Here is a 15,932-nt window from a genome sequence, read left to right on the forward strand (position 1 = left end):
GTTGCATTTATTTTTACACTTGATGAATTGCCTTTATTAATAAAGATTTTTTGAAAGAATATAAAACAGAAGTATAGGGAGTTGGGCAGGACCAGGGGCCACATTTTGATTGATAGGTAATAACTAAATGTACTCATAGCATGTGCATTTTTTTTTGGTCAATATGACTAATAAGAGAACTTTTGAATGGCAGGAAGGCGATGTAAGAGTCTAGGAGCCAGATATTTTTCTTATGCCATTGAATAAGTCAGTTCACCCAAGAAATAGTGATGAATGGCAGCTGAGCTTTGGAAGGCATAAGGGCCTTTGAGTTTGGGGTCATCTTAGGTAATGCATGGCAGAGTCACAGAATGTATAATCAATCCCACATCTGTCATATGCACATATAACAGGGGGCTTGAAATTAGTTTTCAAGGGGGGCTTGAAATTAGCTTTAGCTCAAGTACTGTGGTTTCAAAAATTCGCTTTCGTCTATTTGTTTATGAATCACAATAATTATGCGGAAATCATTGCTGGCCAAAGTATCCCTACCCATTCCTCTCAGAGCAGGTTCTCTTCCTCTCTCCACTTACTTCCACATCTTTGGAGACTTACTCACCACACACAGATCCTATATTAGTAATGAGGCAGCCTGAGATTTTCATGTCTTTCCTCTCCTCTGATACACCATTGGAATTGATTTACCTTAATTTATGACTTCTCATTTCACCCCAGGGCATAAATGACTCATGGCTGACCATGTTCCCCTCAGTGGATTTTTAACCTTTCTTTGCTTAATATATTTATGATAAGGTCAGAGATGCTTCATTCAAAAGCAGCAGGAGGCCTACTGGCTTCTGGGAGTGAAAGCTTGTTTCTTGTCTTTTAATTTAAGAAAGTTTAAGACAACCCAGCAGTAGAAGTGGGGCTGGAGAACAGAGCATGCTGAGGTTTGGTGGAGATACTACTTGGTTGTCTAGTGGGGGTGAAATGATTTAACAGAGTGCAGATGATGTAAAGTAATAGACGGGGTCTAAAAGATCAGTTGATAGGTTTCACACATCAGGCATGCAGCCCTCCTCCTGGAAATGGGCATCCTCTCCTCTCCATCCTAATAGAGAGGGTGAGATGTCATCCAGCTGTCACATTGAAATATGCTTCTTACTAATGACTGCAGAACGATGGGATATTTGAATGCTTTGTGTGAGACTGTCTGCTTTCTTCTTGATACAGTGATTGGGAATGGAGGGTGAGTTGTAAGGCATAAAAAAAGATAAAGAAATGACAACTCCCCATTGTCACATGTACCCTTAGTGCAGACTCACAAAATGGTACAGCTGTGTCACAAAGAAGAGTTAAATTCCATAAGTTAAAAATGAAAATATTGTGCATGTTGCTGTGTATATACATACGTCTGAATAGTTGTTAAAGAGTCTGTAGAAATTTCTCAAACTACTGTGTTCAGTTAGTGTAATGTAGCATATCTATATTTACTGCCTATGAAAAGATTTTATGGCTGGGTGCAGGGGCTCATGTCTGTAATCCCAGCACTTTGGGAGGCTGAGGCAGGAGGATTGCTTGAGGCCAGAAGTTCGGGACCATAGAGAGATCTCGTCTCTACAAAAAAAACCCAATAATAAATATTAATAATAGTAATTTGGCATGCACCACCATGCCTAGCTGTAGTCCCAGCTACTTGGGAGGCTCAGGTGGGAGGATCACTTGAGCTTGGGAGGTTGAGACTGCAGTGAGGTATGATTGTGCCACTGCTTTCCAGCCTGGGTGACAGAGTGAGACCCTATCTGTAAAAAATAAAAACAAAACAACGACAACAAAAACTTTGATGTACTAAGAGAAAAAAGTTTTACCTAATGGGATATACATTGTGAATCTACTTTGTTAAAAGTATATATTTATATAAAAGTTTAGAAATATCTACATTAGAATATTGACAATACTATTGTGCTTATCAATAGGTGGTGAGATTATGGGATGTTTTCTTTTATAATTTTTCTATAGAGATGTCTTATCTGTGTGATAAGACTTGTTAAGTTAAAAATAAAATTCCTGGTAATTTGAGTCTGCCTATTATTACCTAATAAATCTTAGGTAACTTTAAGAATTCCATCTGAAGCAGAGAACCTTTGTTGACACCAAGGCAGATTCACTGCTTCTAACGCTGCTGCCTCCTTCAACTATTGAACAAAGTAACTGATGGCCAAAGTGACTGAACAGCTGGAGCTTCTTAGAGGTTTCCCAGGGCCCTAGTCGGGGCTCTCAGTGTTATTGTTATAATAAACTAAGTCATATCCAGTAGAGAGAAGACATGAGCTTGGAAATTATTCCAGCTGAAAACTTCCATCTCCACCCATCCAATTGTGATTGAGTTCTGGTTTCCACACCTTCAAAAATATTTCTTCTATGTCTCTAGAAAAGAAAGAAGTACTTTTTTGTCACATGTCTATTTTCATTAAAAAAAAAAAAAATCTAAAAACTATGTTGGATGACCAGCTCAGAAATGTCAGTGTACTTTCCTCTTTAAATGCATTAAAATCTCTTTACTTTTAAAAATCACTTGTTTGAGCAGCTGTGCTATGAGCAGGAAGTCCATTATCTTCCACTTGAAGTTCGCCTATCCCGCATCTCAACCTCTAACTGCCTAAAAACTCTGGGGCTCATCTGTTTGAATGAGGGGAACCAACCCTGTCTATCAAGAGCCAAGCAGAGGCTTCCATGGCCATTGTCACTTGGAGCCACAAGGTGTTGCTGTTGCTGTTGGTTCCCGATGCTTATAGTGCCTGGTCCATGCACAGGACACAGTGTGCCCAAGCTTGGACTCTAGGACTACCGTTCTCTTAGGGGACTCTCACAAGGCTGGTCATTGTCCCCCAAAGCACGGGACATAGCCATATGCTCTTCCAGCCCCAAACCCTTAGTTTTTGATCCTAAGTCAGCAGCCCAGAATCTCCAGGGAATTTTATTTCATAGGGCCTTTTGTCTTTTCATGCCACTGTGTCTTGGTCACATCCTCCCTGGTCCACCCCAACTCGTAAGTCTAATTTTGAACCTTGGAAAGCATGGATGCTCTATTAGACTTCTTATTTCCTTTCTCCCAGTGCTCTCGGATCATCTTGTGGAAGAACCCAGCAGGAGGTTAGTCAATGTGATTAGGTCATCTGTGTTTGCTAATTGTTCATATTGGAAGTTAGGCTCCTACCCTTCCACAGAGACTGGGAGATAGGAGGAGTATCTTTCTTGATGATTACATTTCAAAGGGATGGTTTCCAGGTCCTTGAGAAAGACATTCTTGAGTCATAAAACATTTACATCTCAAAGGGGCATATAAAAACGTGCAATTGAATTTTTTTTTTTTTTTTTTTAAGACAGAGTCTCACCCTGTCACCCAGGCTGGAGTGCTTTAACAAGATCATAGTTCACTGTAGCCTCAAACTCCCATGCTCAAGGGATCCTCCTGCCTCAGCCTCCTGAGTAGCTGAGACTACAGGTGTATGCCACCATGCCAAGCTATTAATTTTTTTTTATTTTTGTAGAGATGGGGTCTCACTATATTTCCCAGGCTGGTCTTGAACTCCTGGCTTCAAGGGATCTTTCCATCTCGGCCTCCCAAAGTGTGATTACATGCATCAGCCACCATGCCCAGCTCCAATTGCGAATTTTATAAAGTAAATGCTCTAAGGGAAGTCAGAGACCTGTGAGCAGGTAGAAGCCTGTCTAACGTTTAATCAAGCTGAGGGGAACATTAAGGTCAACTTGGTGAGAAGCAGCCTTCAGATAGCCTCATTATAATCCCAAAAGGTTCTAACTCATCTCTTGTCCATCCTCATTCCCAATGTGAGTGGCTTGCTCTGTATGTACACAGCTAAAATTGAGTTTTCTATGGCAGGGGCCAACAGAAGTCTGCCTTACGGCAAATTGTGCCATATACTCAACATGGTTTAAGGTACTGTGCCAAATTTGGTAGTATTCCTCTTTGTGGAGAGTGGATACTTCATACAGGGATTTAGGTACTGAGGGAATTAAGAAATTACACCTCCTTAATGGAATGTTACACTGCAAGTTGGGGAGTCTATATTTCTGTTTTTGGTGACTACTATGTACATTTTCTGCTGCAAAAAACCAAAGTGACATCAATATTCCCTTGACACCTCCAGTTCAGCACACAAAGAGAATTCACTTCCTTGGAGGTCACCTTGATGCTATTTTCTATCGTACATGATTTTAAAATATACTGTGATAAATCTCATTTGTTCTCTTATTCAATGGTTAAAGGAACACGTAAGGGAGTTGGTGAAATATATTTAGTTGAAAGAATTTTAGAGATGATTTTCAATTCCTTATAACCATCTTAAGATTCATATGAGAAATTATGACCAAAATTATTAGCTCTGCTTAGATCAAGATGTAATAAAGAAACCTGTCCAATTAGGAACTAGTTCTGTTTCTCTCTGCTTTTCAAATTGGGTTCTACAAATATGAATGTTACTGAGCACCTTCATAAGGGACATGTTGTGTTTGTTCTGTTCATCACCAGTGAGAAGTAACTTGACATTTTCATTGCTAATAACTTCCTTGCAAAGTATATTGACACTTCAGTCATTTTTGAACCAAATCAACAAATAATGAGGGGCTGTTCTCTGAAATCCACCCACACAGTTCTTGCTCGCAAATGATGCAGGCTGTTGAGGTGCCAAGATGCAGATGACATGTGGATAGTGGAATAATAACAGACTACCTAAATAAATGTTCAAAACATCAACAGGTTTCATTTGAAGGTGTGTAAGTAGCTACAAAACAAACTTGGTGGACATTAATTACTACAGGAGGTGAGAGGACTAGAAGAACATGCATAAAATGGATCTCAGAAATGAATCTCCCAAGCCTGCTTTGTCTTTCCCTGAAACCCATTTGCTTAGTGCTTCGTGCGTATATCCATGAGTTATTCTCCCAATGCATATGCCCCCTACCTGCTTTCCCACTTTGCTGTGACTACCCTTCATTGCAGGTAAAAGAATCCACTCTTAATTCCTTCTGTTCATCGTCCTATATAATACTCCTGCCTCCACACAAGCCCTCCTCTCTGCTGGAAGGTCTTTATTTCAATTGTGATTCTCCTTTGTTCCTTGTACCTTGCTAACTTTTCTTAGTTAAAACTCATTGCCTCTTTCAGAAGGTCTACCTAGAGCTCCGTGTCTCCCTTGTGTTTCCCCCATTATTCACTGTAGAGCAGGGAGGGCATGGGGGTGGCCTGAGTTCAAATATTTGCTCTGCTGGGTTCTGCGCAACAAATTTCTTAACATCTCAGAAACAGTTTCCTCTTCTTTAAAGCGAGGCTATTTATGATTGATTTTTAATATGATGAGAATTGTGGATGTATGCTACAGGCATATATATTAAAGAAGCCATGAACTTTTTCTTTTCCCGCTGAAGTGTATTCATGCCTAGACTTGTATCTGGCACACAGTAGATTGTTTTCTAGTGCCTCCAAGTTTTTAAAATAATTTGACGAGAGTTGATAATTGGTAGCAGGAGTAACATTCTGATACGAGCTACTCTGCTGTTGGAAGTGGAACTCTCATGGTCTGGGGAAAGGCTCCTGTGTGGCTGAACCTGCCCAGCTGTGGGTGCAGCCTTGTACCAGGCACCCCAACCCTGACCTAAAGTAAATTCCCAGGAGAAGTCTTTCCTGGGATTTGAATTTGCAGTAACAGGTGTGAACATTCTAGCGCAGTTTGATCATGTATGATACTATAAACAGGACCCCCCTGCAAAAAAGTGGAAATCTCTAGAACAGATTGATTTTTTTTTGCTTTTTATTTTAAGCATTTTTACTTAAAAAAATTAAATGTACATACAATAAGATGGGCCTTTTTTGGTGTATAGTTCTTCCACATTCATAGTTTCTTGTTCGATAATTCTTTGGTGAATGAATGAGGCAGCCAATATAGTACTTGGCACAAAGTTGGCTCTCAGTGTATACTTGTATATATGTAAGTGTATATACACTTACTGTGGCTATAGCTAGCACTCTGCATAGTTTTTTGGTAGCACATATCTCACTAAATCAGTGCCACCATTAGACTTGACTTAACAGAGCCGTGTCCTGGGTCCTGTGCATCAGGCTATTCATTGTGTGGTCCACTGATAGACATCTTGTGAGAACTGTTAGAAATGAAAATTCTTGGGCTGCACCCCAGACCCGCCGAAGCCTCATCTCTGGGGGTGGAGTTCAGGAATCCATGTTCTAACACAGTCTCTAGGTGGTGCTCATGCAGGTATTTGCCAAGCACTGCTTTAGAGGGCCCTGCTCTGTTGTTTTTGTAATGTCCCTCTTGATGGGTGCCCCAATCCTTGAACACACTTCAAACCCAGGCTCCAAAACCCTCTGCCCTGAGTCTATTTCCAGAACATTTGTAGGTCTTTTTATTTGATCCATCAAGGGACAGCTATTTGCAGGGGCTGTGGATAGAGCTTGGACATGTGAAGGTGTCCACATGTGTGTGCCAGACCCCTTGCCAGGCAGCCTGGAGCTGGGGGAAGGAAGAGAAGGCAGTAAGCCACAGGATGCATTTTTTTTTTCTGTTCTGCTAGTTCTAAATTGGAATCTGTCTTCCAGGTAATTTTGAAATTATATTTATTAAGATTGTAGGAAAGAACATATTTTATGTAACTGCTTGCTAGCTTGAATTATATAATTTAGACATTCTAATATATAATATGCAGGCCCCTATTTTTACCCTCAGCCTGAGGCCTGCAAATATTAAGGTTGAGTTTCTCCTGAATCCTTAATGTTTCCTTTCTGTGTTCTCCACTGGGCTGGGAACTCCTTGGTGGCAAGGACTGGGGCTTCTTTGACACTGTAACTCTATTGTCTTGTGCAGTGCCTGGTGTAACTGACTTAGTAAATGTGTGCTGATAGGTGAATAAATGAATGAATTCCTTTATGAAGGTTGGGGCTGTTGGGGAAAACTTTGTGGGGGAGATGCTGGGCCAACATGGTTGTTCCTGGGTAGGGTTGATGAGTCCATGGTAGACAGATGAAGTATCCTTGAGCAGGCACCACTTTCTACTGTTGGCACATAAATGGTTGGAGTGAGGGAAAATTAAGGGAGTATAACATGGACATGATATCGTCTGGTGGAACTGATTCCTGAGAGCAAACAAAACCAAATAATCTTTACAGTCTATGCAAGATGAGTGTACGGACTGAATATTTGTGTTACCCTCAAATTCATGTGTTGAAGCCCTAACACCCAGGATGACTGTATTTGGAGATGGGACCTCTAAGGAAGTTAATTAATGTTAACTGAGGTTATAAGGGTGGAGACACCAGAGACCTCCATCTCGTCTCTCCGTCTCTTTCAATCTCTCTCATTCTCTGTGTGCACACACCAAGGAAGGGCCATGTGAGAACATAGTGAGAAGGCAACCATCCACAAGCCAGCAAGAGTGCCCTCACCAAAAAGTGGGCCTTGCTGGAAGCTTGATCTTAGACTTCCCAGCCTCCAGAATGGTGAGAAAATAAATTTCTATTGTTTAAGACATCCAAACTGGTATTTTGTTATGGCAGCCTGAGCTGACTAATACAGCAAGAGAAAAAGAACCAAATGCCACAGATTAATTAGATGTAATGAAAACAGCTGTCAAGCTAGTCCTAAACCTTGGCTTACTCTAATTAAGTGTTCGATACAAAGTAATTAAATTAGCAGTTCCCTGGTGTTGGTTTTATAGACAGTATAAATTATGCATTGAGGCAGGAAGCTCTGTTTATACCGAGGACTTATTTTGGTGGTTCTTGTTTTATGTGTGGCATTTGTTTCTGGCTTTATTATAATGACTTATGTCAGATATATCATAAAGTAGCATAATTGAATAATTGCATGTTGACTATTTAGATAGCTTTATATTTTGATTTTTTTCCCCTCTCTTTGAAATTCTTCTTTTACCAACAAAGGCTGGATTCCATAGACATTCTCAAATCTTGCTGGCTCAGTATCAGGGAAAGCTGAAAACAAAAGCTTTGTAAGCATAAGATGTATTATTAATGCTTGCTGCTGTGAAATGTTGATAATAAATAAGAGCTGATTGTATCCACTGCAATTTCTCACTCAATTTTGATGGCTGGGGAAGAGCATAGATTTCCAAGCAGAGTGAAAACAGGTTGTCTTGGTTTCTGCTGTCTTTATTAATGCAGGGTCGCAGCTGCATTGTCTCTTGCTAGTGATGGCTTAATGCACTTGTTTGGACTGCTATTCGGTTGTCATTTTCAAGGGGACATCTGGCATTTGGACTGTTTTTGAGAGGCCATTGGTTTTTTTCCCATCTAAACATTTCACCTGATTCTCTTAATAAACTTGATGGTTTGTTAAATTCAGCCAACTAACCAACATTCATTAACAATCTACTTTATGTGTCAGACAGTGGGCCAAGCTTGGAGGAAGTTGTGAAGCAGAATGAAGCCTGTCCTGGTTCACAGAGAACCTAGAGTGTGATTGAGAAGTTAAGACATATGCAAAAATCACAGTGGATCATGTGATAGTTGGATGTGCCAAGTACTAATTGTGCTGTGCAAAATAGGCCATCGTTTCAGGATGGAATCACTTCCAGGGGAAGAGATACAGGGTGGTCCAGGAGAAGTGTCCAGCACCAGTCCAACATCTCCTTGAGCAGGGTTTTTCAAGCTGTATTGACCCTGCCTGATGTCTTCTTCTTCTTCTTCTTCTTTCTTCTTTCTTCTTCTTCTTCCCCTTGTCCCTTCTCCCTTCTCCTTCTCTCCTTTTGTTCTTCTTTTTTTTTTTTGAGATGGAGTTTCACTCTCGTTGCCCAGGCTGGAGTGCAATGGCACGATCTTGCCTCACTGCAACCTCCGACTCCTGGGTTCAAGAGATTCTCTTGGCTCAGCCGCCTGTGTATCTGGGATTACAGGTGCCTGCCACCACGCCCAGCTAATTTTTGTATTTTTAGTAGAGATGGGGTTTCACCATGTTGGCCAGGCTGGTCTTGAACTCCTCACATCAAGTGATCCACATGCCTCTGCCTCCCAAAGTGCTGGGATTACAGGCATGAGCCACCGTGACTGGCCTGACACTGATTTATAGGAAGAAAAGTACTTGATGTCAAACTGTACACCTATATGGATATGAATCACAGAAACTGAAGATTCACCAGATAATACTTAACCCTTTCTATGTGCTGTGCACTTTATTTTATTTATTTTTAACACTTTATGAAAACTCTATTTTATGAAAAACAATAGTAGCTGCACTCAATAAATTGCTAAGTGCTCCTTTAATTGGTTGCCATCCTGCGTTAATTAATAGTCTGGATTCTCCAGAGAAACAGAATAGAATCTATCCTCTCTCTCTCTCCCTACCTACCTACCTATCTATAATCTATCTACTATAACGAATTGGCTCATGAAATATGGAGGCTGAGAAGTCCTAAGATCCACAGTCAGCAAGCTGGAGACCCAGGAGAGCTGATGGTGTAGTTCCAGTCAGAGTCTAAGGGCTTGAGAACCAGGAGACCTGATGGTATAGTTTCCCGTTCAAGTCTGGAGGCAGGAGACCAATGTCCCAGTTTGAAGACAGTCAGGTAGAGAGAAGGAATTCTTTCTTACTAAGCCTTTTATCTCTTCAGACCTTCTAGAGATTGGGGAGGGCCATCTGCTTTACTCAGTCTTTTGATTCAGAAGTCAATTGCATACAAAAGCACCCTCATAGACACACCCAGAAATTATGTAGAACTAAATATCAAGGCACCCTGGGGCTCAGTCAAGCTGACACATAAAATCACTCATTACACACTCACAACCTGAAAATTTCTGTGGTAGAGTCCTGACTTAAAATTCCACAGCTGCTTCCCACTGGGCCACCTCCCTATTCTCCTCTCCATGCCATCCTATGATAGGAAGCCCATGAAGTCATCGGTATCTCTGCAGTGGATTACCTAGGGGTTCACCAGAGAAACAGAACCAATGGAATATATATAGTTACATAGAAAATGCTAATCATCAAATGCTAATCATCATCAAATGCTAATCTCTTCTGAAAACACCCTCACAGACACACCTAGAAATAATGTTTTACTAGCTCTCTGGCATCCCTTAACTCAGTCAAGGTGACAAATAAAATTAACCATCACATGCATTTAAGGATTATTAGTAAAGGAGTGATATCCTCTATTAGATTAGAAATCACATTTTGGAAAGATTACTCTGTAATTACTCGGTAAAGAGTGTATTTCTAAGAATTTAATTGTGGCGATATCAAAAGGCTTCATATATAGACCATATAATTTTGGAGTGGGTAGAATGGATATGGAGTATAGATCAATGTTTCTTGAGCATGAGACCTGGAGCACTTGTTAAAACACAGGTTGCTGGGATCTACCCACAGAGATTATAGATTAGCAAATCTAGGATGAGGCCGTGGAATTTGCATTTCCAACAAGTTTCTGGGTGATGCTAATGGTGCTGGTCCAGGGACTACACTTTGCTTATTTAGTGCGGTAGTAGGAAGAATAATTACCCTCAAAGATGTTCATGTCCTAATCCCTGGAGCTTGTAGTAGATATTTTATGCTGGATGGCAAAGGGAAATTAAGGCTTCAGATGAAATCAATTTATAATTAATTTATTAATTAATAAATCAATAAGTTAAGGTTACTACAGAGCTGATTTTGGGGAGATTATCTTGGGTTATCTGGGCGGGCCCAATGTAATCGCAAGGATTCCTAAAATTAGAAGAGGGAGGCAGAAGAGAATTAGAGAGAGATGCCAACTACTGAATTTAAAGTCGCTAGCTTTGGAGCTGGAAAATGGGACCATGAGCCAAGAATGCAAGCAGCTTCTAGAAGCTGGAAAAGGAAAGAAAATGGATTCATGCCTAGACTCTCCAGAAAAGAGTGCAGTCCTGACACTTTGACTGTAGCCCCCTAGGACACATACTAGAGTTCTAATTTACAGAACTGTAAGATAATGAAGTTGTATTGTTTTAACCCACTAAGTTTGTGGTAACTTTTTACAGCCGCAAAAGGAAACTAGTACAAATGCCTCCAGGAACTGCAGTGGGTACTGGGAACACAAAGGTGAAAACCACTTATTCAATGACTTTGAGCTTCCCTATTTTTATTTTGTCCCTGCTCCCATCTCAGGGCCAACCAGAGAAAGCCAAACATGCATCCCAAACCAGTCACTTAAGGTGTCCTGCCTCCAGCCTTGCCATGCCAACAACCTCCAACCAGAGCATATCTGATTGATAGATCATATAAAGCCTTTCTACTCCGCTGCCTACCTTTGAATCTCTGCCAATCACAAGTGATGGTAGCTGACTCCCTTGCTATCGCAAGCCCTGAATAAGTAACCTCTGTGTGTCCTCATTTAGGTGATCTTCATTTATTTTCAAAAGACATAGTGCTCTCCTTTTTTTCTTTTCTTACTCACTGATTATTCTAGTGCAGTGTTTCGCTACTGAGGGTAATTTTCCCCTCCTTCTAAGAATCTGGGACATTGCAGTGTCTGCAGATAATTTGGTTGTCACAACTGGGGTATGCTACTGGCATCTAGAGGGTAGAGGCCAGCAAAGGTGCTAAACATCCTAAAATGTACAGAACAGGCTCCAACAACAAAGATTTATCTGTACTAGAATGCTAATAGTGCTGACATTGAGTAATCCTGTTCTAGTGGTAGAAATTTCTGGCCTCCATGCAGTAGGGAGGTGTGTGTGGAGGGGTCTTTTTATGCAAGTAGGACAGTAGTACTAACATAAGACAAAGGTGACTAGCAATCTAGCTACGCAATTCACTCTGACTAGGCTCATTCTTGCAGTAAATATAGTCTTTGCTTCTGCTTCCAAAATAGAATATGACCTCCTTTGTCCTGAACAAATAGCAAAGGCTAACATTTCATTTTGTGCCTCTGCTTAGTAACTCCTAGAGATCTATAACATATGTAAAAACATGCTAATATATTTAAATCTACTTAACTTTGTATATATGTATGAGATATGACTATCATGTGATATTTCCATGTATGAATTGTGGAAATGGTCTCTTTCCTTCATAGCTATATCATACACGCAGATACACGTACACAACTTTGTTTCCAGCTGGCTCGATTTGCAAAACAACTTCCCTAGTTCTCTTCTTCCATTCTCCCTCCGGTCAAATGGGGTTGTGTTTAGTTTGAGCCTTATGTATCCAAGAGATTCTCATCTCTGGATCTTCTGAGCTGATTTGGAATGCAAACTATGGAAGCCTCCATATTTCTCATGCATTTAAAACAAAGCTGCAGTTTGAGATTTCTTCCATAGATTGACCTCTAGTGTTTCTGATTGACAAGCTCAGGAAGAAAGAGACAAGAAAGACCTTAGCTGTGAAGAGAAGCATTCTGAATCCTTTTGCTCTGACATTTTGCAAGCTCACAGACTAATTAATCAATTTCATTAAAAAAGAGAGAATGTTGCCATGGTATCATAAGGCATGTTTGTACTGCCACATTAAGATTTCAGGGTATTTTTAATCCTTAATTACCCATTTCTTCTTCTTCTTTTTTTTTTTTTGAATTGGGAAAGGCCTTAAAATTTCTTTTTTTGATTATGCAGTTTTCTGCTAGTGTTTTCTGAGGTTGAAGTACTAATTGAAACAGAGCTGCCTCTCTTATTTGGAGCCCTGGTTTTGTGTAAGATTTGATTAAAAGTTCCATGCAGATTATTCTACCAGCCTGTCTTCAATGCACATGCTTTTGCACAAGACACCACTAATTTATCACAAGAAGCATGACCCAGAAGGAGTTTTGTCTATAATGTATGTAAGATAGGCTTGTGAAATATTTCCAGAAATATTCATTTCTAGCATTTTGTTTTCCCATAGCATCACAGAAATATTTAGTGTTGATAATAAAACTGGTGACATTTAGCCCTGAATGATAGTTTTCTGAAAGTGTCAAGAGAATTAAAAATGACCAGTTTCATTTAAAGAACCTGTTAACTACTTGAAATAATAAGTAACACTCTGATTATTTAAAGAGCTTTTTCCTAGCATGTTTTCTAACTCCTAGTCATCAAAGAGATGGGTGAGGATGTGGAAAGAGAAGGTGCAATGTAGCTTTTGAATTAGATCAGAATGAAACCTTTCTTATTAAAGTAGACTAGGAATAACAATAATAAAAACAAGCAGACAGAAGCCTTCTCCTGCATCTTATAAAGGATTTTGACAATGTGTACAGTAATTCTTTTCTCTTTTCTCATTTGATTTACTATAAACTGTATGCTAAAGAAGATTGGGAATCTTACTTTAAAAATGAATAATGAAAAATATAAATGTGTGCCTGCCTTTTATAAGGGACAGTCTAGCTTGTGTGTCTGCCTCTGGGTCTCATTTATGCATTATTATTAATGTTGAATCGGTGGCTTACATTGTAATAGTCATTTATAACATATGCTTATTTATAAGGTATATTTGAAGCTGATACCTCAGCTTTTTCATGTAGCTCAGCATGAAGTGGTGCTCCTGGAAAAAAACACTTTTTCAAGGACAAAGGTAGTGTCCCGGCAATGATGTCTATAAAGAACATCTCAGAAATGGAGTGCCTTTCACTGCAGCAACATTTTACACCAATAGGAATTCTTATTTTCGTGTGCAGACTACCAGGCTGCTTTGTGACTTGGCCTGGCACTCACTATCATGATGCCTCTATCCTCATTGGTTTCACATGAGAACAACAATTAGAATTGCCTAGTAGCACGACTGTGGACAGCCAGTCTAGGTGAGTGAAAATCCAGCTCTGCAGTATAAAAAGTACTCTGTTTTCAGCTATTTCCTGCATTCAAAAGAAAAAAAAAATCATACATTGCAAAATGTGTACTGAAAAGTTGTCAACACATACCTGGGTAGAATATTTGTAAGTTTGATTGCAGCAGCTATTAGCCTTTTAATTAGAATGAAAGTATTACTGTAAGTTGGACCTTTGGCCAGGATGATTGATCTAGGCAAAATCTCCATTATCTACTGGTGCATTTTGGTTGTATAGTGTATGACCTTCAGCTGCAATTGCACAAAGACAATACAGATTCCAGACCCTCTGCAATCTAACAAAATTCATTCATCTGGTATTGAGTGCTCCTTAAGTGTTGGTGCTTGAGCTAGGGGCTGGAGATAGTACTAAAAATAAGACACAGTCCTTGTGCTTAGGATTAAGAAGCTTAGAATATACTAGATGGAAGGATACAGACAAGAAAAGAGGTAAAATACAGTGTTCATGTAGTTAGCCTAGTTTGACTTTGATTTGGAATCAGGGCTTACTGAAAATCTACTGCAATTTGCAGTAGGAAATTAATATTTAATTCTTATTTTCAGGCTGCAATAACAAAATATAATAAGATGGGTAGTTTATAAACAACAGAAATTTATTTCTCACAGTTCTGGAGGCTGAGAAGGCCAAGATCAGGGCACTGGCAAATTCAGGGTATGGTAGGGGCTTGCTTCCTGATTCATAGAAGGTCTTTTTCCCTCTATAATCTCACATGGTAGGAGGGGTGAGGGATCTCTTTGGGGCCTCATTTAAAAGGCACAAATTTTATTCATGAGGGTTCTATCCTTATGACCTAATTACCTCCCAAAGACCCTAGCTCAAAATAACATCACACTGGGGATATCAACAAATAAATTTTGCGGGGAGGAGGGAGTAGAAATTTAGCCTATGGCAGTTCCTTTCCCAGTTGCTTTAGGGACACAGGGGAGTGATGATCTAGCACATCCTTGGGGAGCTTACTTTCTAGATTAATTTAGCATCTCTGCTATATCCTAAAGGGTAGATCAGTGTTAATGATGAAGGGATTGGGGCTTAAGGAGAAGGAGTACAGGGCAAAGGCTGAGGAAGACCATTTGGGAGATCCGTGGCTGGCTGGTGGAAGCTGTGCTTAGATCATGCATTTACCATGATGGAAATGTGACATAAGGCTAAGAATTATCTGTGTGTTGATTTACACAGGCAGCGACTCTCCCTGGAGTGTCTCAGATGCATGTGATGTGCATGAATGCTGGGTTTGGATCAGTGAGCTGAAAGACGCAGAGCATCACATCTGGCTGGATGAGTCCATATTTATTGTGGACTGGGGAAGAACCATGAGCACTATTCATTCCAGAAGAGTACGAAGCAAGATATGTGTTCAGTGAGGTTGGCTGGCTGACCCTGAAGCCACGTTTAGCTGTGGTGAAATGACCAATGGAAGTCATGCATGGTCATTTTCTTTACCTCCCAGCAGAAGATCTATGTCTGTTAAACATAGTCACATAATCCCAGTACTAGTCTCAATTTCAAAGCAATTAGGAGGCTTTAGCTGAAGTTTTACTAGATGAGAAATAAATATACCGAAAGGTCAGCTTTCATCCTGTTTTGGAGGAAGATGTATGAGAATGTGTGATAAGAACTCACAAAGCCAGGCTGAGAAAGAAAACAGTCAGAAAACTGACTATTTACCTTCATTTTAATAATTTACAGAAAGTCTATTTAAAGAAGGCAGTGATTTGTTCAACCTGGGTGTTGTAATGTCTACACCCTGACATTTTGTGTGTGCCATCTACCACATTTACCAGACCTTGGGCATGGTGCCAGGAGTCAGCATGCTGATCTCTGGTTGGAAGTCGGCATTTCCTGGGTGCAGAGTCCTCTAGTGATGATGGGGACAGAGGAATCAGTATTTTCATGAGTACCAGACACTATTTTCCTGGGAGAGGCAGCAAAGCTGAATGAGACAGCATTGGCTGGCTAGGGGTAGGAAACTAGAGTTTTAGTCTCAGCTCAGGTGTAGTTATTTGATTAGTTGTCATTTAATCTCCATACCTCAGTTTTCATCTCCCCTATCATTAAAATAATCAGTAATATCTGCCTCATCCTCATTATAAAACTGTTGTAAGTTCTGATGGGATGATGATTTA

General features: G+C 40.1%; 1 non-coding gene across 1 annotated transcript; it reads left to right on the plus strand.

The window, feature by feature from the left end:
- Positions 1-5,574: 5,574 nt before the first annotated feature.
- LOC112438985 (small Cajal body-specific RNA 16) lies at positions 5,575-5,757 on the plus strand. The gene has a single exon (XR_003027295.1). It is a non-coding gene; the product is annotated as a small Cajal body-specific RNA 16 (non-coding RNA).
- The last annotated feature ends 10,175 nt before the right edge of the window (positions 5,758-15,932 follow it).

Source organism: Pan paniscus, chromosome 12, assembly GCF_029289425.2.
Source record: "Pan paniscus chromosome 12, NHGRI_mPanPan1-v2.0_pri, whole genome shotgun sequence".
NCBI classification, from domain to species: Eukaryota; Metazoa; Chordata; class Mammalia; order Primates; family Hominidae; genus Pan; species Pan paniscus.